The following is a 24310-nucleotide window of genomic DNA, read 5'->3' as shown; positions in this document are numbered from 1 at the left end:
GTTGTAATAGCTTCAAGAAATACGCATAAATGGTATCCTAGCCTTATGATTAAAACTGGACGTCCTAACTTTGAGTGCTTTAAAAGCTTACATTTTTTCCTGATACAAACTACAGATTTTGGGTTTTAATTTTGAAATATGCGGTCAGGTGGACGTCATCCCTGTTAGAGCCTAAGAAGCTGGTGGCTGGGTTCAGGGCACCACTGCGCGTGAACGGAGCAGCCGTGTCAGGAGGCGGGCAGGCGCCTGCGCTTGGACCCTGGGCCGGAGCCGCCTTCGCTTCCTGGAGTCCTCATCCCAGACACGGCAGAGCCTCCCCTCCAGGGAGCTGGATGTGTCAGCAGAGGACAAAATGGAGACCACTGCTAACCTGGCAGCTTCCCAGATGGTACAAGACCCTGCGTTTCTGAGAGGAGCAAGTGGTGGGCGAAGGGGACACCGTTATGCCCGTGTGGGATGTAATTTTGTCTTAAACCTCACTAAAAGCTGTACACGAGCCGTAGGTCAGAGAGACAGTCAGGCCTGTATTCTCTAAAATAATTCACATTACAGGCTTGTGTATTACTTACATTATCCAATAAAAGGCTTGAGACTCGTGTGGACAGATAATTACAAATTGATTTCTGGACATCGCGTTTTGGAAATGGCTCTTACCTCCTCCTCTCCTTTCTCTCCCTTCCATCTCTTTCTTCTTGCGTTAAACTTTCTCGTGGTTTTGTAGGGTCCTGGGGGTGTTAGCTGGCCGTTTCAGTAAATGGCAAAGCTATATGAAGGAGTCACTTTTATTTGAAGTCAGGAATTGAATTACAAAGTGCAGGAACATTGGTACAGACAGAGAATTTCTTTTAACGTTGTATTCGGCCTCCAAAGAATTATTACAAACCAGAAGCAATAAGGCAGGCCCCCGGGAACCGGCGCTGCGCGGCATCTGCCTCCGCTGCTCGCGGCACGTTCTCGGCCCAGAGCTCTGTTTTGTTGAACTCAGTGCATCTCCAGTTTTAAGACAACAAGCAGCTAGATAAACAGCTTTTGTAACTATTGGAAACCAACCACATTCTAGTGCATTCACCACAACAAAGCGGGAGGCGCTCCCAGACCTTGGACTGAAAAACGAAAGAAAACAAAAGTAAACACACCCCCGTTACTGATACCTCCTCGCCCCCAGATGTGCACACGTGTGCAGCTCTGCGTCTCAGGTCGTCTAGGACCTGCAGGCACGGCAGTCAGACATCGTAAACGACACGAGGGAGCAGGTGGACCTGCACCAAAAATGTCTTTCTGAGTGTCAGGTGGCCTCTTGCTGGTCAGTGCCCCGAGGAAGCTCTAAACGCCCGCGTGGAGCTGGCACCCCGCTACCCAGTGGAGGGGCAGGAAGGAGAGCTGTGCCCGCAGTGGTTCTGGGCGCCGCCTCCGACAGACAGGCTCCCTGCGCCTCCCGACGAGACACGTTTCATCCCAAGGACGTGATGGAAGCTAGTCATCCAGCCCGTGTCTGACGGTGACATGCAGGCCTCCCATCCGGTGCATGGACATGCGGCGACCAGCCGGCTCCTCTCCAGCTGTCTGGCCCACCCCCTGCCGTCCCCACCCCACACCTGGGCGACGGAGCCAGTGCCCGGCAGTGCGTGGCCCTCGGGGGCACACACTGCTCCGCGGTCAGCCTCTCCACGCTCAGCCTGACCTCATGGACCGCGGCAGCGTGGCCTGGACAGCAGCGGTGGCTCCAGCTGAAGAACGTGAGCAGCTGGGCGTGTCCCCCCTTGCCGGCCCGCGTCCCCCCTCACCCGCCTGCTTCTCTGGCCTCTGAGTCGGCGGCTGGACTGAGACGACTGTTCACCTACGTGGGGGCCCGTTTCCGTTACGGCTGCTGCCTGACGAATGCTGTCTTGGTTTCTCCTTTGGGGAATGTGACATTGTAAAAGGCGTGCGCCGGTATGGTTTCTTTCGTGCAGGTGAACGCGCCTCCTGTCTGCCTGCACGTCCCCTGCTCTCTGTCCCTCCTCAGCAAGCTTTCCTTCTGAGCCGAAGGCCCTGTGGGGTTGGGGAGGGGTCAGGGAGGGCAGGCTGAGCTCCGGGTGCTGACCCAGTCGCCTCTGTGTCGCCTTCCCTAATACTCAACATGCCTCCCCACAGAAGCGCGATGACCCCAGCTTTACACAGCTGGCCAGCGAGCCTCCACAGGCCGCCTGAGGCTCTGGGCCTGAGCCGGTTCCCGGGCTGTGTCTCCGGCCACACTCTGCCACGCAGCCCAGCAATAACTGCTTTTGCGATCACTCTGAAGCCACGCGTTGTAGTCTCAACATGTCTGCTTCTCCTGAGGGCTCAAAATCAAAACGTACTTTTCCTTCTCAGTTTGGTGAGTCGCCTTCCCAGGACAGCAGGAAAGCCACTCAACTATCGTTAGTGTGACGTTCTTGGTGCGCTGGGCGGGAATTTCTTTAGAGCAGAATAGGGATCCTGGAGCTTTCTTGGGCAGGTGTCTAATTTCTCCTATTTCACTGCTTATATTAAAAACAGCCGCTCCTGAGGATAAAGGGTTCTTTATGGCAGGGGCTGGGGAGAGGCTCAGTCAGGCCTCCGCAGGGGCTTTTCCGAGGAGAATCGGAGGCCGGAAGCCCCTCAGAAGCAGGACGTGAGAGGGCGTCCTGTGCACACGTGCATGCATGTGACAAAGACAGAGGACAGGGCTGCCCGTAGGCAGCAGGTTAGGACTGCTTTGATCCTTGCTGGTTGGGACTCAAGGTCACGTGGGTCAGCAGGTGTTACGCCCACCGCAGCTGGCTCGACACACCTCTCTGGTGTCACAGGACTCGGCTGCTGAGGGCGTCACCAGAGGGGCAAACCCGACTCCACGGTGTGCGGCACTGGAGCCCGGGCGTGACTGCGCATGGGGACGTGGTGGCCTCGCTGAGATTAATCACAGGCAGGTTAATAGGGAGGAAAGGTTCCCACCAGGCTACGTGGTCGGGCGGGTGTGGACGGGCGCCAGGCCCGGGAGGGTCCCACAGGGCAGCTGGGTCGGGGGCACCGGGGAAGGAGTGTGCCCTGTGGGAGAGGGTGGAGGGTGCGCAGGTGGAGTAGAACCCTGGGGAGGGAAGCAAGCCGCCACGGAGCGGGGAGATGAGGAGCACACTTGGGGACAGCCGGGGGGCTGCTTCGGCTGAAGCACAAGGCTTGGCGATCGCTGGCAGATGCAGCTGGAGGGTAACAGGGTCAGAGGCCGGTTCTGGGGATTAGGGTGATAGACGTGCTGACCGCCAAGGTGGTGCTTCCGGGAGAATCGGGGTTTAACTGAACGCCCGGGCTCCCCGGCAGGTGACCAATGCCCTTGCCCTCACCCTGCAGGATGGGCTCCTGGTCCTTAGCCTGGCTGAGGGGCGCGAGGCCCCCCCTGGCCTCGCCTGGGCCCAACAGCTGCCTTCTGTCTCCCGGGAGGTCTGGCCTGGACGCCACCCGCAGAGGTGCCGGGGTGGGGCCGGCCTGACTTCGGACAACTGCACAAAGCAACACCCTGCCTCTCACCAGAGAACAAAAATTACTTACAATTACGTGCAATTAGCACTTTTAAATTATTAATGGTGGTGAAAGAATGTGTCTATTCAACAAGTAATTTGTCGTAATTTTTAGTAATTGAAAGTAATTTCTCGCAATTAAATCCTAATTTAGTGCATTTTCTGGGTGATGCTTTTATTCCAGGGGCGCCTCTGAGTTGTATTGTTGGGTGCTTTTTCGAAGTTCTTTGTTCAGTGACATTTTCTGGGTAGGGTATTTGTGGCGGGGAGGGGAGCAAAATAACCAAACTCTTGGAAGCACAGTGAAAACAGGGCTGATCCAGGCGGCAAGATGGAGCTGTTTTCCTTGGAGGGCTGTGAAAACCCGATGCCCCCACCCATCCACGCGGCTTTTCTCACTGAGTCACCCTTCTTTTGGTCTGTTCAGAGTCACTAAAGGAGCTTGATTTGGTGAAGGGCCCCAGAACTGAGCCGGCACTGGGCCGGCGTCCCGGGAGGTGTCAGCCCAGCTCGCTGGTCTGGGGGCAGCTGGCCGTCGCTGGGCGCAGGGCTGGACAAGGGGCAGCGGCCAGACACTGGCGCCCGTGCACAGGACCTGGTCATCCTGTACCCCTGGTTTCCTCAATGGCAAAGCCCCTGCTCAGTGGGCGGCGAGCTGGGGGGTGGGGTGCTGGGGCCCTCCCCCCAGAGGTCCCCTACAGAGGAGGGAACCTAATCACGCAGGATTTGCATATGAAAAGCAGCTGAGACCGGCTTTGTCTACCCAAGGAGGGGATCTTATCCCTCTTGAGATCTGTCATCTCCTTTGTCAAGTAGCAAATAAATATTCTGACTAAATTCTTCAGAAACGAAATGACTTGGGTTTATCTGGAAATGTGCTTTATTCCCTTTGCAAATTAGTCATTTTAACTATGCATGACTTCTTCCCACCGCGCTGGGTCATAATTGAAAATCGAGTGTGGTTACTGGCTTTCCATATTTATTTTCTGTTGGAAACGGTGGATACCAACGGCCACAGACACGAGAGGAAAGGCCGCCCCTGGTCACACACGGCCCTGCTTTCTCCTGAGCAAGCCGGGCCCCGGGGGACTCCCGCCTCGCGGACAGCAGCTCTGCCTCAGGGTGGACAGGATCCTGGACGCAGGGTCCCCGGGCAGCTGGCGGGCGTGAGCTGGGGCCTCACCCCCTCAGGCGGTCAGGGCCTGCCGAGCCTTCCTCCTGCGGCCGGAGGCCCCTTCAGGAGTCGGACGGCTCAGGCCTGGGGGCCTTTTCATAGCATATATCGTGTAATGGCCCCTTTGCCACCCTGAAGTGTAATGAATAAACCACAGACTCTCCCACACACAAGAATTTAAAGGTGAGTATCATGCTATGGTACACAGTGGAAGAAAAGCGAGTGGTGACAGAGTGCCGCCTGAGTTGTAATAGGTGCTCAATAAACAACTAAGGGGAGAAGGAGACTCCGCTCTGCCCACCCCCCCGGGCTCCTGGCAGCCGTGGTGACGCCCCACAAGCACCAGCAGCTGCGCCTGCTTTTCCTGAGCAACTGTGTTTAGCCAGTTACCGGCGAGGGGCCCCCTTCCCGCGGCGCCGCGTCCCGTTTCTTGCATCGCTTGTTAGGGGTGATGCGAGCCGCAGCCCGGAGCCCCGGGAGCCTGACCTTTTCCGCGTGTGCCGATTGGGTCTTTCTGAGTGGAAACGGCAATTGTACCTGCCAGCATCTCTTCAAGCAACATGGTTAGGGGACGGAAGGAAAGCAAAGGGCAGCGAGTTCCCTTTCTACACATTTAACCAGAGAAAGTGAAGGGAAAGGCTGAAGATCCAGGAGCAATCTGCGCTAAGTTAACAAGGAAGAGAAGAGGAGAGAGGAAGGGAGAGGGGAGGCGAGAGGCCGCACGGCTCCCCGGGAAGGGCCGCACCGGTTCTGCCCCTTCCCGCCAGTGCTGGGAGGACGGCAGGGTCTCCTGTCCGGTGGTGTCTGGGGGCGCTGACTCCGCTGGGGCCTGGGCGGGGCTCCCGCAGAGCAGGGGTCCCCCCCCTCCCATTTCCCCGCCCCTCCCCCAGGAGGCCAGGCCTGGCACCGCCAGGGAAGGGGACTTCCTGGTGCAGGCGTCCTTTGGGTCCTAACTCCAGTTTGGGTTGAAGCGTTAAAAACCCTGCCCTCCCATCCCCCACGGTGAGCGGAGCCCCAGGATGGAAGCAGAAGGGAGCCTGACGCACCTGGGGACAGCCGTCCTGCCACAGCGTTGGGGTGGTCACTGTGGCGTCACCCGGACAGGGAATCCGCAGCCCAGGGGGAGCTGGCGTAGAAACCAGCAGTGCTGTTGGGTGGCCATTGGAGCAGAGGCTGGCATGATGGCGGGTACAAACTAAGGTTTTTGTGAATGCCAGAACCTGCTAGTTAACAGCGTAGAATCTACTCCTTTAAAAGGTAAAAATATAACTTAAGGAATTAGGGAAAATTTCAGAGCTTTGATGACTCTATATGAATAGGACTAAGGAAGTTAATAATAAAGATACTGAAATACATACGGCCACTGAAATAAATTAATGACATTAGTTACAGTGACATTAACACCGGCTGCAGTCATGAGGGGGCGACGAGGCGGCGGTCCTGCCTGCTCCATGCGTGTGGATGGGTGGGGACGGTGACACTCTGCCGGTGTCACCAGGAAACAGGGCAAAGGGCAGAGGACTGGAGGGGGCAGACTGGCGAGCAGAGGCAGGTGTGACGGGGAGCAGCAGCCCCTAGAGTCAGTTCCTCTGTGAGAAGCCACCTTCTCTCCTCCCCGCTCTGGGTGTTCCTGGCCTAGAGCCCCCGGGAGGCGCTTTAAGGTAGGTGGACCATGCTGCTGGTCGAGTGGCCCCAAACCTGCAGGGGATGAGCAGCGGGCGTCGCTGCAGCCCCCCCCCATGTCCTTCCCTGGTTCCCGTGACTGGTTTCCGTTGGCCGGTCCTCCCCACGTCCTCCCCATCAGCTCACCCTCATCTGGGCGCCCTCGCCAGGCCGTGTCCTGTAGCTCCTGGTTTAGTGAAGGAAACCCCACGAGGCGGCTCACGCAAAGGCCTCTCCAACCCGCAGTCGCAGGTTCAGATGTCGCCTCGCCCCGCCCGCCTGGGTCCTGCCCTGAGATCCTGTCCCCAGGACGTGAGCTCGGGGCCAGTCTCGCATCTCACCCATCGTGTCACCACGTCAGCCCCGTGTTCCGCCTGGGATGTCGTGAAGGGGGCACACGCTGCGAGGTTTGCTTTAGACCAAGAACGTTCCGGGGCTCGGGCTGTGACAGGTCTAGTCAGTGGGGTCCATTCTGTGGCTTAGAGAATTTCACATGAATACAACTGTGTGTACAATTAAAGGTCACTTATCAGTGGCCACCGAGTGTTACTAATGTTGACTGGAGTTTGGCCTGGAGAAGCTGCCGGCGGCAGTGTGTGCACAGAAGCCTGCCCTACGCAGGTCGCCGCCCCCACACACACCCGTGAGCTGTGATGCCTGAGGGGGCGGGGCCGTGGCGAGTCGTGCCCACGGGAGCTGTGTGCAGTGGGTCGCGGCTTTGCACCGTGGATCCTGTGACCGTACGCACTAAGTTGCTGACAGCGTAGCCTTGTCAGGATTTACTCACTTACTGTGGGGCGGTCGGTTGATTGTAGGGTGTGTGGAGAGGCACATTTGTGTCTGAGAACCCCCTGGACTTGAGTTTGAGGCGTGTTTGCTGGTGGTTCAGAGCTGACTGTGCTGTATTCACGCCGTGAGCGAAAATAGGAGCAGACCCATCATGGCTGCCACTGCTCGTTACTTAAACTTCACTTTCATCGTGGACTAGTTTTTCCGGGAGCTCCCCAGTAGAGAGAGTGGCCCAGGAATCTTTGCCCCTCGGTGGCCAATTGTGGTCCAAACTCGTAGTGTCACTTCCCTAAGGTGACTTGGTGTCCTCTGTGGCACTCAGCCAGCTGCATGCGCCCCGCCCCCTGTGGGAGAGTGACTCACTGTTACAGCAGCGTTCCTGCTCCCACCGCCTGGAGCAGCCCTGCAGGAAAAGGGCCCCCACGCCCCTCGCCCGGCTCTCCGTTTTGCTCCTGCAAAGCCAGCCTCCGCCTGCAGGCCCTGCCCCAGCCAGCTCGCCCGGCCTCCTGTCACCTCCTGGAGGCGTCCTGGGCTCCCTGATGCTGGCCTGGTGCCTTCGCTTGGCAGTCGCACTTCCCAAGTCTGGGACTCCGACGGGCTCACCTGGACCCTTGTTCGCGAGCCGGGGGCCCTTGCTCAGGAGGCCTCTGGCCACAGAACAGTCCAGCGGTGGCGAGGCAGGGCTGGAGGGTCCAGTCAGACCACGGACAGGCCGGCTGGCCTGCCGCCTCAGCGCTGCCTCCCCTCTCTGTCTCTGTCTGTGTCTCTGTTCCTCCCTGTCTGTACCCCCCCCCCCCGCCCCCCCCGCCCCCTGCTGTGTCCTTGGTGGGTGGGGCCTCCCTGGCCCCTCCCACCTCTCACTTGTCACCTAACCTAGAAAGGGCTGGGGAAAACAGCTGATATGGGTAGGTGAAGCAGTCGAGGGGATCACATGCAGGACAGCAGCCCCCCGTTTTTACTGTGCCGAGGAAGATCGATGCAAACACTGCCTGAACCCAGCGGCGAGCACCCTCCTACGTATGGGCTGGTGTTTGGGGCTTTTCTGCGCCCGCCGGGCAGGGAGCCTCCTCTCCACGGCCACCTGCCAGGTGGAAGCTGCTCTTGAAGGTTCGGAGGCCGAGGACTTGCCCGAGGTACCTGCTGTGTGACAGCCCCAGCCTCCTCCCCCTTGGCTGGGGTGGCAGGCCGTCTCCCTGGGGGAAGGGTCCCCAAGAGAGGCTTTGGTGTATTTTCTCTAAAAACAGTGGGCTCCTTGTCCTGCTGTTGAGGCCGGGGGTGGGGGGCGCAGCCCCTCTGATTCCCTTGGAAACAACCAAGAGCTGCCACCTGCACTCAGGCCCAGCAGCCGCTGTCACGATGTCACCGATGTCCCTGCTAGCTCAATGGGTTTGCAGCTGAAGCCCCCCTAGTGTCACTGACCCACTGAGGAATCTCGTCAGCCATTGCAGGACGGGCCGTGACTGCGCTGACCCCCCACCTCCATGGTCTGCTGTGTCGAGAGTCTTGCCCTGAAGATTGCACTGGCCAGCAGTCTGTGCGTCGCAGCCTCCAGTGGAGTTTAAATGACAGGCTGGGTCCCAGCACACTGCTCCAGCTTTGACATGACTTTGGGGGCGGAGGTGGGGGAGGTGAAGTTAAGTTAAGGGGCAGGAACCAGTATTCCCCACACCGCGGGCACAATTAATTACGTGGTGCAGTGCCGGGACAGGAAGAGGAACAGCCGCCCGCGGCCAGTCGCAGAGGCGGGTTTTTGCGCCTGGGGCTGTCCGAGGCTTGAGCACCAAGACATGGCTTAAAGTTATGCAGACATGTCTGAGTTTGATCTGCTTCATTTTGAGAGGTGGTGAGAGAGATGAGATGAGAAGCCACGATTTTAGACTTCTCTGTCTGCAGAGGCTCCGCTCTGACCACCACACAGACCCCGTGTCCGGCTGTCACTGGCTCTGAGAGATGGTGGCCTGCAGGCTGTGCCCCGTCAAGCTCTGGGTTAACCACCCGGGGGGCCCGGGGATGCGACGCTGAGCCCCCACCCACCTTTTCTCCGAATTCCTGCCGCTCTGAGATGAGTGCTGTGCCGAGGGGCGCCTGGCCCCTGGTGCTCCTGGGCAGGCCGAGGGCATCGCCCACAATCCCTGCAGGCACACAGCGTGCTCCGGTGCCTAAGGACGCGGAAGCGGGGAGCACGTGCTCAGGTGTGCTCTGACGAGCACCCCGCGTGAGCTCGCTCGGTCCGGTCCCTGCGTCCCTGCTCCCTGCTAGGCCAGGCCGGCAGCTACTGTCCCCTGATGCTCGGTGGCTCCTTCCTGATGAGCAGGCTTTGTGTAAACGTTTCTGAGCCTCTTAAAGAGCTTCCTGAGTGTTCTGTGATGCGGCAGCAGGTGTGTGATGTATAAATCATTACAAACAAGGCTTGAAAGAAAGTTAGATGTTCACGCCGCACTCCCTGCCCTTTTGCGGCAAAGAAAGTGGGAGATACGGTCCCCTGAAATGCAGAGGGGCCCAGGCGGGCGCAGTGCTCCCCTCGACCGCGTTACCCCGCATCTCATGGTCTCCAGGGCGGGTCCCCCGGCCACGTCAGCACCCCGATCAACAAAGATGTTTTAATGTCACCGATCTCCATAATTCGCCCAGTGAGTGCAAAAGATTTTTATTTGGCGTATTTGAACTTCGTCTTTAATGGTGTCAGACAATGATACTTTGAGTTATTAAACTGACTATGAATTCAATGTTCAAAAGTAACAGCCCCTCCCCCCACTCCTCCCGGTTGAAACTGGACTGTGTCCACTCCCGAGGCCCCAGGCCCGAGCCCCATGTGTGGGGTCCCTCCTTCCCACCGGCCTCACTCCTGCTCAGCCAGGCGCTGTCCCTCGTCCCCCATCACAACGCTGTCCAGGGTCCCCGGGACAAGGTAGCTCTGCGCCCTGCGTCCTTGAGGGTGACTTCATCCGACAGAATGTTCTGGCTTTTCCCTATTTCTTTTCTCCTTCTCTTGCCCATTTTGAGGAGGCTCCAGGGCCTGGCCTGCTCGCCTTCCCTCCGAGGCGAGGGGACTGGGGGGAGGGGCGGCAGCTGGAAGGCCGCCTGCACGTGGCCCTGGGTGTGTGCATGGTGTCCGGCTCAGGGGCAGCTGACTGACCACAGTGGCTGGAGCAGCCTCACGATGCCCAGAGCGAAAACTACCGGCGCTTTGAGAGGAGGTGTGAGGGAGCCGGCCTCAGTGTCCCTGTTTTAACTGGCTGCCGCTTGTGAAGAGCTGCACTGTGGGTGTCCTTCCAGCTCGTGAGGCACCCACTGAAATCCAGAGTGAATTGGTGTGGGGTGTTTCTGAGTATCAACAAAAGCCTCACTTAAAGGAGAATGTTCGTCCGGGTGATCATTCTCTTCCTTTCTTCTTAGCTTACTTTGGCGTTTGAGGCAGAGGGTCAGGCTGAACAGGCCAAGACGGTGTGTGGAGGGGGTGGGGGATGCTGCCAGAGCCCGTCGGTGGGTCCCCCGGGCTCCGAATGTCCCCACCTGTGTGCAGTCACACAGTGTGAACGCAGAGCGGGACGAGCCTGTCCCAGTCCTCAGAACCCTCCGTGGAGGAAGGACCGGGAACCCACTCTCCTGGGACCGGCTGTCCAGCCTCCAAGAGGGCCGGGCGGTCCTGGAGAGGAGCCGTGAGCTCCCAGGGTCTAGGATTGCAGCGGCTGGAGAAAGGGTGAATGTGGCACCGACGCGAGACATTGTGGGGGACCCGGTGAATGAGCACGTCCTGAACGCCAGAGAACACGCGTCCTCCCACAGACAGGCCGGCGTGTGCGGCGTGGGCTCAGCGTGTCTGGGTGGGAGCTGTGCTCGCGTCAGGGGCTGCCGGGGCCTCCGCTCAGCGCTGGGCGGGGAGGTGCAGGCCCACCCGTGTGGCCCCACGTGTGTTGGAGAGAGAAGGTGGGGGGACGCAGCCCCACGAGAGGACCCCGGGTTCCGTGTGTCATGCGCTGTGCTTTAGGGGCCTCATTGGAGGCGCTGGGTGGGACCCCTGCTCACAGTGGACCCGGCACCTCTGGCGGCCTTTAGGAGACACGTGTCTGGGCCCCTCTGTCCTGCTCCTCTCGATGAAGACCTCCCTGTGCACCAGCACGGCTCGCGGTCAGCACACAGAGAGGACACACAGGAGGAGGGAGGCAAAGTTTGGGGACCTAGAAGTGCCTGCTGGACTTGGAGGGATGTTGGCGTGGGCCTGACCCTGGCCGGGTGGAGAAGGCCACGTTGTGGAGAAACCTCCAGCCAAAGTGCCAGAGGCGAGGGGCCCCCAAACCAGGGCAGCACAGCGTGAGGAGCCGCTCGCCAGGGAGCAGGCGTTGTGCCCCTTCTCAGAAGCAGGAGAAAGAAGCCAGGTCTGCCGTTGTCACTTTGGGGGAAGACGCTGAGCAGTGGCCGTGGGCTTTCCTGGGACCCCCCCCCATCCCCCCCTGAGTCAGGCCGGCCCAGTGTCCTCAGCCCCACGACAGGCCGGAAGAAGCGCCTTGGATTTGGCCTGCATTTCATCCGAGGGGCTTTCTGCCTTATTGTAACTGTCTGAACGCCTGTAGGACGAAATGTTGTGGCTGTTTTGCTTTGAGAGTTGTAGGGGCAAACATTTTGGATTTTATGGACCTTCTGGGCTTTATTCAAATTGGCTCTTTTTTAGGCCTTCAGAAAAAGCCACATGCAGCGGGGTTCACGGCTGCTTGAGCCGTGACTTACGACTGTATGCATTACTATACATCACTTACAAATTATTTATAAAGCAGAGTTTTGTGTATAAAACCTTATTTCCCCATGGAGTTATTTAATAAAATCTGAGCTGTGTGCTGAGAAGGCAGTCTTGCAGGCAGCGATATGAAGCCTTTCGTCAGGGGCGGCAGCTCTGGGAAGGCGGCCCCCGGCGGCCCCCACGGTGGTCCCCAGGCTCGGGGCGCTCGGTGCAGATCACATGTCTGCTTTGCTGGTTTTAGAGCATCTGGTGACCTCACTGATGTGCCTACAAGCCCCACAGAGTGACAAACGGGATGTCGTCTGCAGGCATACAACTTGTCACGTGCAGGCTGCACAGATGCACGCACGCAGACGCAATCGCAGTCATGCACATGCACACCCATGAACACCCACCCACCCACATGCAGAGACACACGTGAATACACATCATACACACACACATGCAGATACCCACATGCACGCACGGCTGTGCACACAGTTGGGGTGAGGGGTGCATTGCCCTCATCCCTGCCCGGGAGGAGGCGGGGTCCCCAGGAAAAGGTCACTGCCGCTGGGGCTCTCGGTGGTGAGTCCTCGCCAGGCTGTGCCAGGCTGTGCCAGGCTGTGAAGTCTTGGGCACGTGTAATTCTCAGGGTGATAGGAACGCGCTCCCCCAACCACACGAGGAGATGCCCTTGCCCTGGCGAAGACGGCCTTGGGCAGACGGCGCAGATGCCTGCAGGCCCTCCCTCCCGCGTGATGGGGCACTGGCCGCACACCTCTCCACAGCGGCAGGGGCTGCAGGGGCTGAACCAGCAATTCTTTCCTTCTAGAACTTTCTCCGGAAGTTGTGCTACCTGAGTGCAGTATTGGAGCAGGTTCTGACTTGATGGAAACGTGCAGCTCTGGAAAGAAGAGGCATCAGGGCCTTTCCGAGTGCTGCTCCTGGAGGCCTCCTGGCGGGGCCCGGCCATGAAGCACAGCCGGCGGGTGGATGGGTAGTTAGTTACTTAGTTACCTAGTTAGTTAGCTTTTAACCTGCCCCTCACAGGAGAGGGTCCTGCTGGGTCTCCTTCTCGCCACCTCAGAATTGTCTAGCTGACCCTCGGCCATTCCACCGCATCTCCGTACTGGACCCTGACTTGGACATCAGCTCACCTCGGCCAGGTCAGCGCTGTGTCTGCCCCGTGCCTGCTTGTGGGGTAACTCGCGTGGCCGTGGCTTCCGGTTTCAGATGACATTTGAAAGCACTTCTCAAAATGTTTCCTCAAAGCTCAACAATACGAGCAACAGACAGGCCGAAACAGACAAGTGAAGAGTGAGGAACATCGCTGATGACGTTAGAACAAAGCTACTGGCTGACAGAAATGAAGGCGCAGAGAACCCCCTGGCAGCTTGGACCAGCTCCCGGACCTCCTCCTCCACCGTCCAGGGAAAGGCTGCAGAAAGCAGCCAGGAAACAATATCCTGAACCCCTAACAGCCCCCATGGGGCGCAGGTGTGGGCGGTCCTGGAGGAGATGAGCATCTCAGGGCTGGAGAGGCTGACGTACTTGGCTTTCCACGAGTGAGGTGGCTGCAGCCGCTGCCTGTCCTGCGGGGACCGCACACTCGGGCCACCTGCATCATACCTGTGGGGTCAGAGGGCGCGGTGCTGCCTCCGAGGACGGGAGGGCTCAGTGGCTCTGATCCGTGTGTCAGGGCTGCTGGTCTTCGTACGTGGACTCTGCAGGGCTCTTCAAAAGAGTTCGCTCACCCTTGGGCCATGTTTCTCGGTCCCCCTGCCCTTTGGGGTGTTTTACCGCCGGACGACTATTGCCCAGCGAAGCCCAGACCCTGGTCTGCCCTTGTCAGGTGCCCTGTGACCACCGGCAACAGCCCTGCAGCCCCCTGGGGAGGAGGCAGCTTCAACAGGGCCCGTTGCCCCGAGCTGACCGGGCCGGGGTCCAGCAGGCGCTCCAGGACCCAGGGGGCTGCCCCAGCCCAGTGAGCAGTCTCAGGGAGCGTTTGGTTTTGTGCGGGGTTCTTGTCAAAGCAATACTCGTGACTGCAGGTTTTGGGACCTGCCAAGGGTGGGCACAGGGCCGCTTCCACTCAGCATACCCCTTCTCTCCTTTCCAGGAAATTCAACCTAAAAGAAATCCTGTGGTTTTACTATCCTGTGAAAGGAACAGGTTAAAAACTCACTAGCTAACTAGGTAGCTAACTAGCTAATTAGCTAACTCACTAGCTAACTAACCCCCTGGCTGTGCTTCGTGGCTGGGCCCCGCCCTGGTCACTGGCTCCGTGTGGGGCACCTTCCATTACGATGTCCAGATTCAGCTCCTCTAGAAAATGAAATTGGCCGATACTGCATCTGCGAGACCCGGTCAGTTTATTGGAAGCAAAGGCTCGTATGTTTATTTTAAATTCTCCCAGGATTAGTGCTTGATACATATGTAAAGCACTGGGGGAGAAGGAGGATGCATGTGGTCTGGTTTGGTTTGATGGTTGAGTCCCGCTCCAGGAAATGGGCTCCCTCCATTGTTTCTGGTTCTCGGGTTCGCGAGGGGGAAAGGGTTTTGGGCCAGTTCCCCGGCCAACCACGGTTCAGAAGAGCAGTCGGGAGGTGGGCTTGCTGTCCAGCATCTTACGTGTCGGCATCAGGACGGCGCATCATGCTCTGGGGCTTGGTTGTTGGGGTCGGCAGGACTGAGAGGCCGCCTGCCCCTCAGGGAACCTGCTGTGCCGTCTGGCGCCCGCACTGCCCAGTCCTTGCTCTGATGCTTGGCTGTGACTGTCACACTTGGACCTGGCTTCTCTGGGAGCTGCAGGCACAGCTGGGCCGGCATCCCCACAGCGGGGTGCCTGAGACAGGCAGGCAGGCAGGGAGGGGGGCTTACTGCCAAGTCTCCGATTGCTGGGACTTGTTTGCCAGCCGTAACCGGGGCAGAGATGAGCGTGGGGAGCAGTGAGCAGCTCCGGGTTCTTGGGGTGCCATCCAGCGGCACACAAATAATTCAGTAGCAATATACTCAGGGCTGCCTGCGCAGAAATGTGTCCGCTTCCGTCCCAGAGCTGTTCAAATGGTGCCCCTCCCGCTACCCAGGTGCACAGGGAGGGTTTCGTTTCTCCTCCAAGTAATTGGCACCAGGAGACCTGCCCGGTGGCACGGCACAGCCCAGGTACCTCTGAGTCTGCCGTGGAGGTGAGGGGCCCTGTGCCAGGGGCTCCCACCACGCTAAGGAGCTGGGAATGCTGGGGTTGTCATGGCAACAGAGAGGCGGCTGCTCAGGCAAATGACAGAGGGAGCTTTGCTTCCCACCACCTTTCATTTTTACTGAAACAATAGTGTGTGGAGGCGAAGGGAAGGCCAGACTGCTGGGCTCCACGAAATGCATTTGCTGCGACCCCCCGGGGGGGCACACAGTCTCTCTCCCTCCCCAGGCCATGCTCTTCCTGTAAAATGGTTACGGGTCCTGGGTCGGCAGCTCGAACAAGGCGCTGTGGTCTCAGGTCACAGCTGTGGTGCCCAAGTCCCCGGAGCCACATGCTCCGGAGGCTTTGAACATGCTTTGAGGTGACACGTCTCCCGGTGGGTTGCAGGTGGAGGCTGATACTGGGAAGAAAGCTGTGCTTCTCTTAGTTCACTCATTGGTGACTGCCGGGCCCCCGGAGGACCTGTGGGTCGCGTCTCTGCCCCAGTGCCATGGTTTCTGTCCCCCCGTAGGTGTGCACTCTGTCACCGGGGGGCCACCTGGTTTGTGAGCGCGGCCCGGGTAACCCCACACTGCGCGTGTCTCGACCTCTGTGCAGCAGGGCTTGTGTGGCAGCCTGGGTGTGGAATCGTCTCCCACACTCTGTTTATACTCTTTCCACCAAGATCTCAGTGGCGCTTTCATCTCTACTTGTTATAATCCAGTAAACATGTATTCAAGTCACTGTCAATGATTTTGCCTTTTTTCTTTTAGAAAAATTTCCCACAAGCACTTTAACAGGTGAATGGTTAAGTCTTTTCCTGCCAGAAAGCAAAGCACCGTGTTTTACAGTGCATAATTTTTGCCCAAATTTGTGAGGGAAAAATAAGGATGCACGTTATACATGGGTGGTACTAATTCCGTATCTATATAAATGTTTTCAATTCTTTTATTTATGCTTATAATTTAAAAGTGTGACTCTAGAAATCAATAACGATATCTGTTTGCAAAATAATACCCTGGAATATTATCGGTTTTGTAGCACTTACGACGAACTTGCCATGACGAAGAGTTCTTGAGCTTCTATGATGCGTAAATATCGTAAATTTGTTACCAGTATGTGAAATTTCTTGTACCTTGTATCTATTCTTGTGTTTTGTAGTTATTTGTCATGTAAAATTTCTTGTACCATAATATGTTAAAAAATAAATGCTAAAATTCCTTTATAATACAAAAAAGTACCTAAATATAAATAAAACTTTATATTAAAAAATTAAAACGAACAATATTTTTCCCTGAAAGCTTGGGCCAAAAACGTGGGAGCATATTATACATGGCAAAACACAGTAACTGAAGCCGTCTTTCAGGATGACAGTTGGGGAGGCACAGCTATAACCGGTGAAAATGACATAAAACTGCTGACCAATGTGCGGAAGATCAGTTCTTAACAGTTTGAAAGAAAATATCAGGATTATGGCTCAGAAATTCAATGTGTTTTGTGTCAAATCCAAAAACAGAGAAGAGGGTGAAAACTGTACGAATTTAGTTTGAGATTCATTATAAGAAATAAACTTCTCGTTTAAGAGTTATTGTTTTTTCTGTAAGAATCTGTCTTATGTTCTCTATGTGCCAGTGCACACGTGCGTGTGTGTGTTGCAGCTGGAGGCTGCAGGCGGTGTGTGTGTGCATGCGCATGTGCGGGTGAACACGTGTGCACGAATGCACAAGTGCGTGTGAACACGTGTGCACAGGTGTGTTTTGTTTTATTGTGTCTGGTCTTACACAATGTTTTAAGAGTTTTGGATTCATTGCAAACATTTAAAATCAGGATCCAATAGAGATCCACTTCTGGGTTCTCTGGAGAACGCCTACGCCTGGCTCCTCCACGGGAAGGCGGTGTCCCCCTGGGGTGCAGTCCCCACCGCTTTCTGCGGACTTGCATCTCCGAGCTGTGCACGGGTCAGTTCCCAGCCATTAGGGGGCCGGTGGCACTATTCCTTTCTCAAAGGACAGCTGGGCGGAGAGGATCTGCCTTCTGGGGCGTGAAGCGTGACCCCTTGTCCAGTCACACCACCTGACTGAGAAACCCGCGGCCTCCATGGCTCCCAGCAACACACCTGTGATGTCTGCCCACAGGCTGGCCCGTCCCCGTCCCCCCTCAGGATTCCCCGTTTCCTGTGACACCGTCCACACACCTGGCCATCTCCCTCAGCCCCTCTCTCTCCGTTTCTCCCGTATTGCTGACCATTGGTGCTTTCACGTCTGCGTCTGAATGGTGTCTTGAACCACCCCGCTCCCAGTCTTCACAACCTCATCATCTCTCACGGATGATTTTTACAACTTTTACTGAACGCTTTCCCTGCTCTCCACTAGATTCATTATTCACAAATCCTAAGGATACAACAGGAAATGCTTAGAGCACTGCTGGGCTCATAGTTAAGTTCTGTAGATAGTTCAGTAGTAGATACTACTCTTTTTACAGTGTTTGATTATTTTCCTATTGTTACTTTTATCATCTGTCCAAGACACGGTTGGATGTTTCTGTCGGACGCGGAAAGCGTCTATGGCCCCCGCTGTGTGCAGAAGACACTGCCCCCCTGGGTGGCGTTATTTGCTGCCACCCCATTTCCGCCCTCTGATAGGTGTGTCCAGTGTCCTGCTGTGGGTGTAATGTGCATTTCCGTGACGGTGCATGACGCTGACCCCCTTTTCGTGGGCATACTGGCCGTCTGTACATCCCTTTGGTGAAATGTATCTTCATGTATTTTGTCCATTTTCTAATAGGATTTTGTCAGTGTTTACTTTTGAGAGCTGTGTTCCAGATACTATCACCTGCTGGCTCTGTGGTTTGAAATATTTTCTCCCATTCTGGCTTTTCATCCTCCTAGCAGGGACTTCTGCAGAGCAAAATTTTTAATTTCAATGAGGCCCAATGGATCAATTTTTCCTTTTTATGGATGATGCTTGGTGCCGAGTCTAAGAACTCTCTGGTTTGTCCGGGTCCCAAAGAGTTTCTGTTGCTCTTTTTCCCCTAAAATTTTTATTGTTTTACATTCACACCCATGATCCACTTTGGCTGCTTTTTTGTGTAAACCGTGAGATTGGTGCTGAGGTCCCTGTCTGTGCTTGTGGACGTCTAATCGCTTCAGCACCATTTGTTGGAAGGTGGCTGAGTTGCTTGTGCGCCTTCGTCACAGACCTGTTGGGCATATTTGTGTGGGTCCCTTTCTGGGTTCCGCATGTTGTTCTGACCTGTTTGTCCCCCCAGCAGTGCCACACAGCCCCGAATGCTGTCCCTACACAACTACAGGTGTGTAATCGTTAGGGAGGTGACGCCTCTTGCTTCCAGCTTCCTCCAAGTTGCTTTAGCTACTGTGACCTTTGCTGTTCCGTGTAAATTGCTTGTCTGCACCTACAAGGAATCTTTGATAGGAATTGGGTTAAACCTGCACATTAATTTGGGAGGAATGTAATCATTATTATGTTGGGACTTCCGATCCATGAACAGGTTATAGCTATCATTTATTTAGATCTTGGATTTCTTTCATCAACATCATGTACTTTTTAATATATAAGTGTTGCACATGTTTTGTTAGATTTATACCTAAGTAATTTGTTGAGTATCGGTAGATAGTATTTTATTTTAATTTCGGGGTCAGTGTGTTCATAGCTAGTACATAGACGAATAGTTTATTAGTTCTAGGAGTGTTTGTGGATCCGTTGGTATTTTCCATGTAGGAGGTCATGTCACCTGGAAGTAGGTACAGTCCCATTTCCTCCATCCTCCTCTGCGTGACGTTCATTTCCTTGTCCTGCCCTGTTGCACTGGCGAGACGATTAGCTACGTTGAGTAAGAGCGCTGACCCCGCCCTTGCCTGTCCGGAACCTCAGAGGAAAGCGGCCACTCTCTCACCATCAGGATATTAGCTGTAGAGCCAGTGCAGGTGCTCATTACCAAGTTCACGAAGTTCCCCTCAATTCCCATTTTTCTGAGCGTTTCCATCATGAGTGGGTATTGAATGTTTTCAAATACCTTTTCTGCATTGATGTGGTCATTTTTTTCCCGTTAGCCTATCAAGGTGGTGGATTACATTGCTGTATTTTGGAATATTGGACCAGGATGTGTAATTCTGTTCACATACTGCTGGATTTTTTGTGCTAGTACTTTCTTAAGGATTTCTGTGTCTGTGTTCATGAAGGGTATTGGTCTGTAGGTTTCTTTTTTTGGTACTGTGTTTATCTGCTTGTGATATCAGGTTAATGCTAGCTAATTAAAATTAATTGGGAACTATTTGTTCCTCGTCTGTGTTCCGGAAGGGATTGTGTAGAGTCCATGTTAATTCTCCCTTAGATGTTTCGTAGAATTCTCCAGTAAAACCATCTGGAGGTTTATTTTGGAGGAGGTTTTTAAATATGAATTCAATTTTCTAGTAGTTATGGGGGTCTCAGTGACCTATTTCACACTGGATGGGTAGTAGTAGGTTGTGTTTTTTGAGGAGCAGGACCATGTTATCTAAGTTACTGTATAGACGTGTTTGTTCCCCTAGTGAGGTCAGCAAGGTCTGTATTGATATCCCGTTTTATGGCTGATATTGGTAATTTGTGGCCGTTCTCTCTTTTTCTTTGTCGGTCTTGCTAGAGATTTGTCAATTTTACTGATCTCTTCAGGGAGCCAGCTTTTATTTTCACTGACTTTTTTTTTTCTGATTTCAATTTTATTGATTTCTGCTCTTTATTATTTCTTTCTTTCTGCTTGCTTTGGGTTTAGTTTGCTCTTTTTTTCTTTTTCTTTTCTTTTTTTCTTCATGTGAGAATTTAGATGATTGATCTGAGACTTTTCTAATGTGAGCATTTAGTGCTAAAAATGTCCCTCACTGCAGCTTTAACTGTGTCCTGTGGTGTTTGATATGTTGCCTTTTCATTTTCACTCAGCTTAATGTACTTTTCCCTTGGATTCTCTTTGACCCATGGATTTAAAAGTGTGTCCTTTGATTTCCAATTGTTTGGAGTTTTTCTTGTTATATTTGTGTTATTAATTTCTGGTTTGACCCCACTGTGATTGGAGAAAGTACTTACTGTGAGTGATTTCACTTCTTCCCGTTTTGCCGAGGTTTGTTTCAGGGCCCAGGATGTGGTTGCCTCAGCCCGTGTGCTGCGGGCACTTGACGGGAGTCTGTGTTCTGTCTGCTCTTGTTGGATGGAGAATTCTAAACGCTGTAGAACTGCTGACCGATGGCAGTTTTGAATTCTGTAGTTTTGTGGATTTTTCTCTTTATTTGTCCAGTTATTAAGAAAGTAGAGTTGAATCTCCAACTGTAATTGTCGATAAGTCTATTTTTCCTTTCAGTTCTGTCAGTTTTTTGCTTCACATGTTTGCAGCCCTGTTGTTTAGTGCACAAATATTTAGGGTTGCTATGTCTTCTTGGTGGATTGATCCTTTTATCATTGTATTATGTTTCTCTCTGTTCTTGGTAATTTTGTGGCTCTGAAGACTAATTTATCTGCTATCACTATAGCCAATGCCACCTTCCTTTGATTAATGATATATCTTTTTCAGTTCTTTCACTCTGAACCTGCCTATAGTCTTCTATTTGAAGTGAGTTATCTATAGATAGCACATAGTTGACTCATGCGTTTTTAATCCACTCAGTCAATGTCTGTCTCATTGGTATATTAAGCCCATTTACATTTAATGTAATTATTGATATGTTAAGACTTAAATTTCCTTTTTTTGTTTTCTTTTTTTCTCTCTGTTCTTTTTTTTGGCATTCCTTTAGGTTACATTAACGCTTTTTAGCAATCCATTTTGATTTACTTACAGTGTTTTTGAGTGTCTTTCTCGGTAGACTTTTTGATGGTTAGTTTAGATATCACATTATCTATACATTCCTTAGCACAGTTGACTGGTCTTGTCATTTCACTGGTTTGAGTGGAGTATAGGGTCCTTACCTCCCTTTGGGACTCTCCCCCCCCCCCGTTTATTATAATTATTTTAAATATTTCCTCCACATACATTTAGATGCACCTCAGACAGCATTTTCACATTTGCTTCAACTATCAAACACAATTAGAAAACTGAAGCGAAGAAAATCCTGTCATATTTACCCATACCTTCCGCAGTTCACCTTCCGTGATGGTTTTTTTCCTTCCTGATGTTCTGAGGCTCCTCCTTGGATCATTTCCTTCCTATTTAGAGAAGTTTGTTTAGCGATTCCTTAGGGCAGGTCTGCTTGTAAAAATGCCCCCAATTTCCCCCCTTCATCTGAGAACGTCCTGATTTCCTTGTCTTCCTTAAAAGTATCTCTTGCTGGGTGTCTGGATTGGTAGATTTTTCAGGATTCTGTGTCGACAGCTTTTTTCTTGGAAATGTTGTGCAAGGGCCTGTGGCCCTGTGGTTTCTGATGAGAAATCCTCTGTCATTTGAATTGTGTTTCCTTCGTAGGTAAAGTGCCATTTTCCTCTGGCTGCGTTTAGTTTTTTCTGCCTTTAGTTCCCAGAAGTTTAATTATCATATGTGTTGAGGAGACTTAGGTTTATTCTGTTTGAGGTGCTCAGCTTCTGGAATCTTTAAATTTATATCACTTGCCAACATTGAGAAGTTTTCAGCCATTATTATTGTTACTGTTTTTTTGGTGCCTTTTCAGCCCAGCCTTCTTTCTCCTCTCTTACCAGGATTCTGAGAATGACATGAATGGTAGATCTTTTGTTACAGCCCCACGAGTTGTTGTTTTTTTTTCTTTCACACTATTTTCTCTCTGTTGTTGGAACTGGGTGATTTCTACGGTCTGTCTTCCTGATCGCTGATTCTTCCCTCCATCCCCGCCACCCTTCTACTGTGTGCATCCATTCGGCGGTTCATTTTTCAGTTAAAATATTTGCATTTGGTTCTTTGTATATTTATTTATTCACTGAGACTTTCTATTTCTTTGCTGAGGCCTCCTGTTTTTTTCGTTTGTTTCAGGTGTATTCATAATTGTTCGTTGCAGGATTTCTGTCATGGCTGCTTAGCAGTCTGTGTCAGGTGGTGCTAGCGCCTCCATCATCTCAGTGTTGGTGGCCACTGATTGTCTTTTTCCATTCAGTTCGAGATCTTCCTGGTTCTTGGGATGACGAGTGATTTTCTGATGAAACCTGAGCATTTTGTATTATATTACAAGACTCTGGATTTCATTTAAACCTTGTGTTTTAATTGGCTTTTTCTGGCACCGCTCTGCCAGGGTGTGGGGGTGCCTCTCTGCCACCGACAGGTGGAGGCAGACATTCGGGTTCCCCAGTGGGCTTCGTTGACACCTGTCTTTACTGCTGGGCATGGGGTGCACGGGGTTTCAACGCCCCACGTGGTCTCCACTAGCATGAGGTGGTGGTGGTGGGTAATCACCTCCACCCTGGCACCCACTCGGCCTGCTCCGGTGACACTGGCACGGTCAGGGGAGGGCGGGGCCTCCTTACAGCCTGTGAGGGGGGACATCCAGGTGTCCTCTGGGCCTTTATGGGCACAGGTGGGGCGAGACCGTGCTTTCCCTGTGGTGTTTGCGGAGGTAGAGCTGCTGTCATCTAAAATGTGCTGGGGCGCTCTGTCCTGGTCCTCACCTGTCCTCACCTGAGGACTGGGGCCTCACCTGTCCCCACTGGTGTTCCCGGGTCGCTGGCTGACTCAGCTCTGAGCCTGAGACACGAGAGCCCAGCAGCTGTCCTTCCTCGGGCCCAAGGTCCCTGCTGGTCTGGGATCTTCTCCCCACAGTCATGGCCTTCCGCTTGTTTAGTTTCTGGGGTTTTTAGTTGTACTTAGTGGGAGGAGTAGGGAAAAGCATGTCTTCTCCAAATTTCTGGAAGCAGATCCAATCTTCCCAGCGTTTTATTTCCTCCAATATGCCTTGGAGAGAAGCGATGGGGGGGGTACTAACACCCTGGATCTTTGCATTTCTTGTTTGTATAGCCGAGGGCCCCGTTGCTGCCTGCTCCCAGGAAAACACAGACATCTGGGCGGGGGGGGGGGGTTCAGGGATCCCCCCATACTGCCTACAGACCTCCTTTGTCAGTTGGCCAACGGATGTTCTGGAAAGACGGAGCCCTCCTCACGGCCCCAGAACTGACATAGCTGAGACGTCTGTGCTCTTTAGATAAAAAATATTACTGAAATCCTGTTATTTAAACTTTAAGAATGAATTTGTTTCATGGGGAGTTTTTTTGGCTCTTGATTTTGTTCTGCTTCAGGATAGATGTTCAGACCACCCTTTCAGGAATGGCATGGTAAAACGATGCTGATTTTCCAAATCCCCTGGGCAGGAAACGGTGCTTTCAGCTGAGAGCACTCCTGTTCATGGACCAATCACAGCCACATAAACGTACATGTCATACGGGAGGTTTTGTAGTTGCTTTTGGCAAATGGAACAGAGTTGCTTATTATTAAGAATGTTTCATCATAAAGTAAGGGTACCAGTGACTGTGGGTCTCCCTGCAGTGGCCCATTCTCTAACCGTTATTTTCCAAACCAGGCTGCTTAGAACAGGTCACCACGGGAGGCCGGCCATCCGGGAAATTTTCCCAACAGCATCCACTTTGGGTTATGCCATTGAGCCTTCTGAGATGTAGAACTGTGCCAACTGTTTGCATCCTGCCATTTGTAAATTTTAAAAAGTGCTCGGTTAGCATTTGAAACAAATACCCAAGTGTGTTCATGAGGGCAGCTTACATCTCCTGAGCCATTTTTTTTTTTCATTCTGCCCAGCAAGTTCTGGACCTCCCTACACCGCGCTCATGCTCACACACAAACAAGCACGGAGCCGTCCTGATTTGAAGATTTTGGTAATGTGTTTTTGTACAGGGCATAAAAATATATCTCTGTAATTACATGATATTTAGTGATTAGATAATTATGGATAATTGCATAGGGTAGTTCTAAGTGCTAAAGTGTTACCATAAGATCTAAAATGTACAAATTGCATAATAATTATTCTTGGGAGTTATTTGGTGATTCTGAGCATAATTATCATGTGATCCACAGTGCGTGTAATTAATGCATAATCACATGGATTTCGCCTTCATAACCACTTCACCCTTGTTATAAATAAAGCTCTTTGTCATAACATTTGAGTATAAATATAATGTAATTGGCTCCCAGATACAGTACATTAAGCCCCATGATAATTGCTTTCACAGTAACAATACCCCTTATTTCATTGCAAACGCGAGGCCGGGAAGTAGGATGGGGTTTGGACAACGAATCGCCGAGATACGGTGCCGAGCAGGCGAGAGCGGTTGAGGGTGGGACGTGCGCGCACG

General features: G+C 53.2%; 1 protein-coding gene across 3 annotated transcripts in view; it reads left to right on the top strand.

Annotated features, from left to right (window-relative positions):
* Positions 1-24310, top strand: part of PTPRN2 (protein tyrosine phosphatase receptor type N2) — a 363220-nt gene that overhangs the window by 63842 nt on the left and 275068 nt on the right. The window lies entirely within an intron of this gene.

Source organism: Hipposideros armiger, unplaced genomic scaffold (genome assembly GCF_001890085.2).
Source record: "Hipposideros armiger isolate ML-2016 unplaced genomic scaffold, ASM189008v1 scaffold_295, whole genome shotgun sequence".
Taxonomy (NCBI): domain Eukaryota; kingdom Metazoa; phylum Chordata; class Mammalia; order Chiroptera; family Hipposideridae; genus Hipposideros; species Hipposideros armiger.
This window is presented reverse-complemented; position numbering and strand designations above follow the sequence as displayed.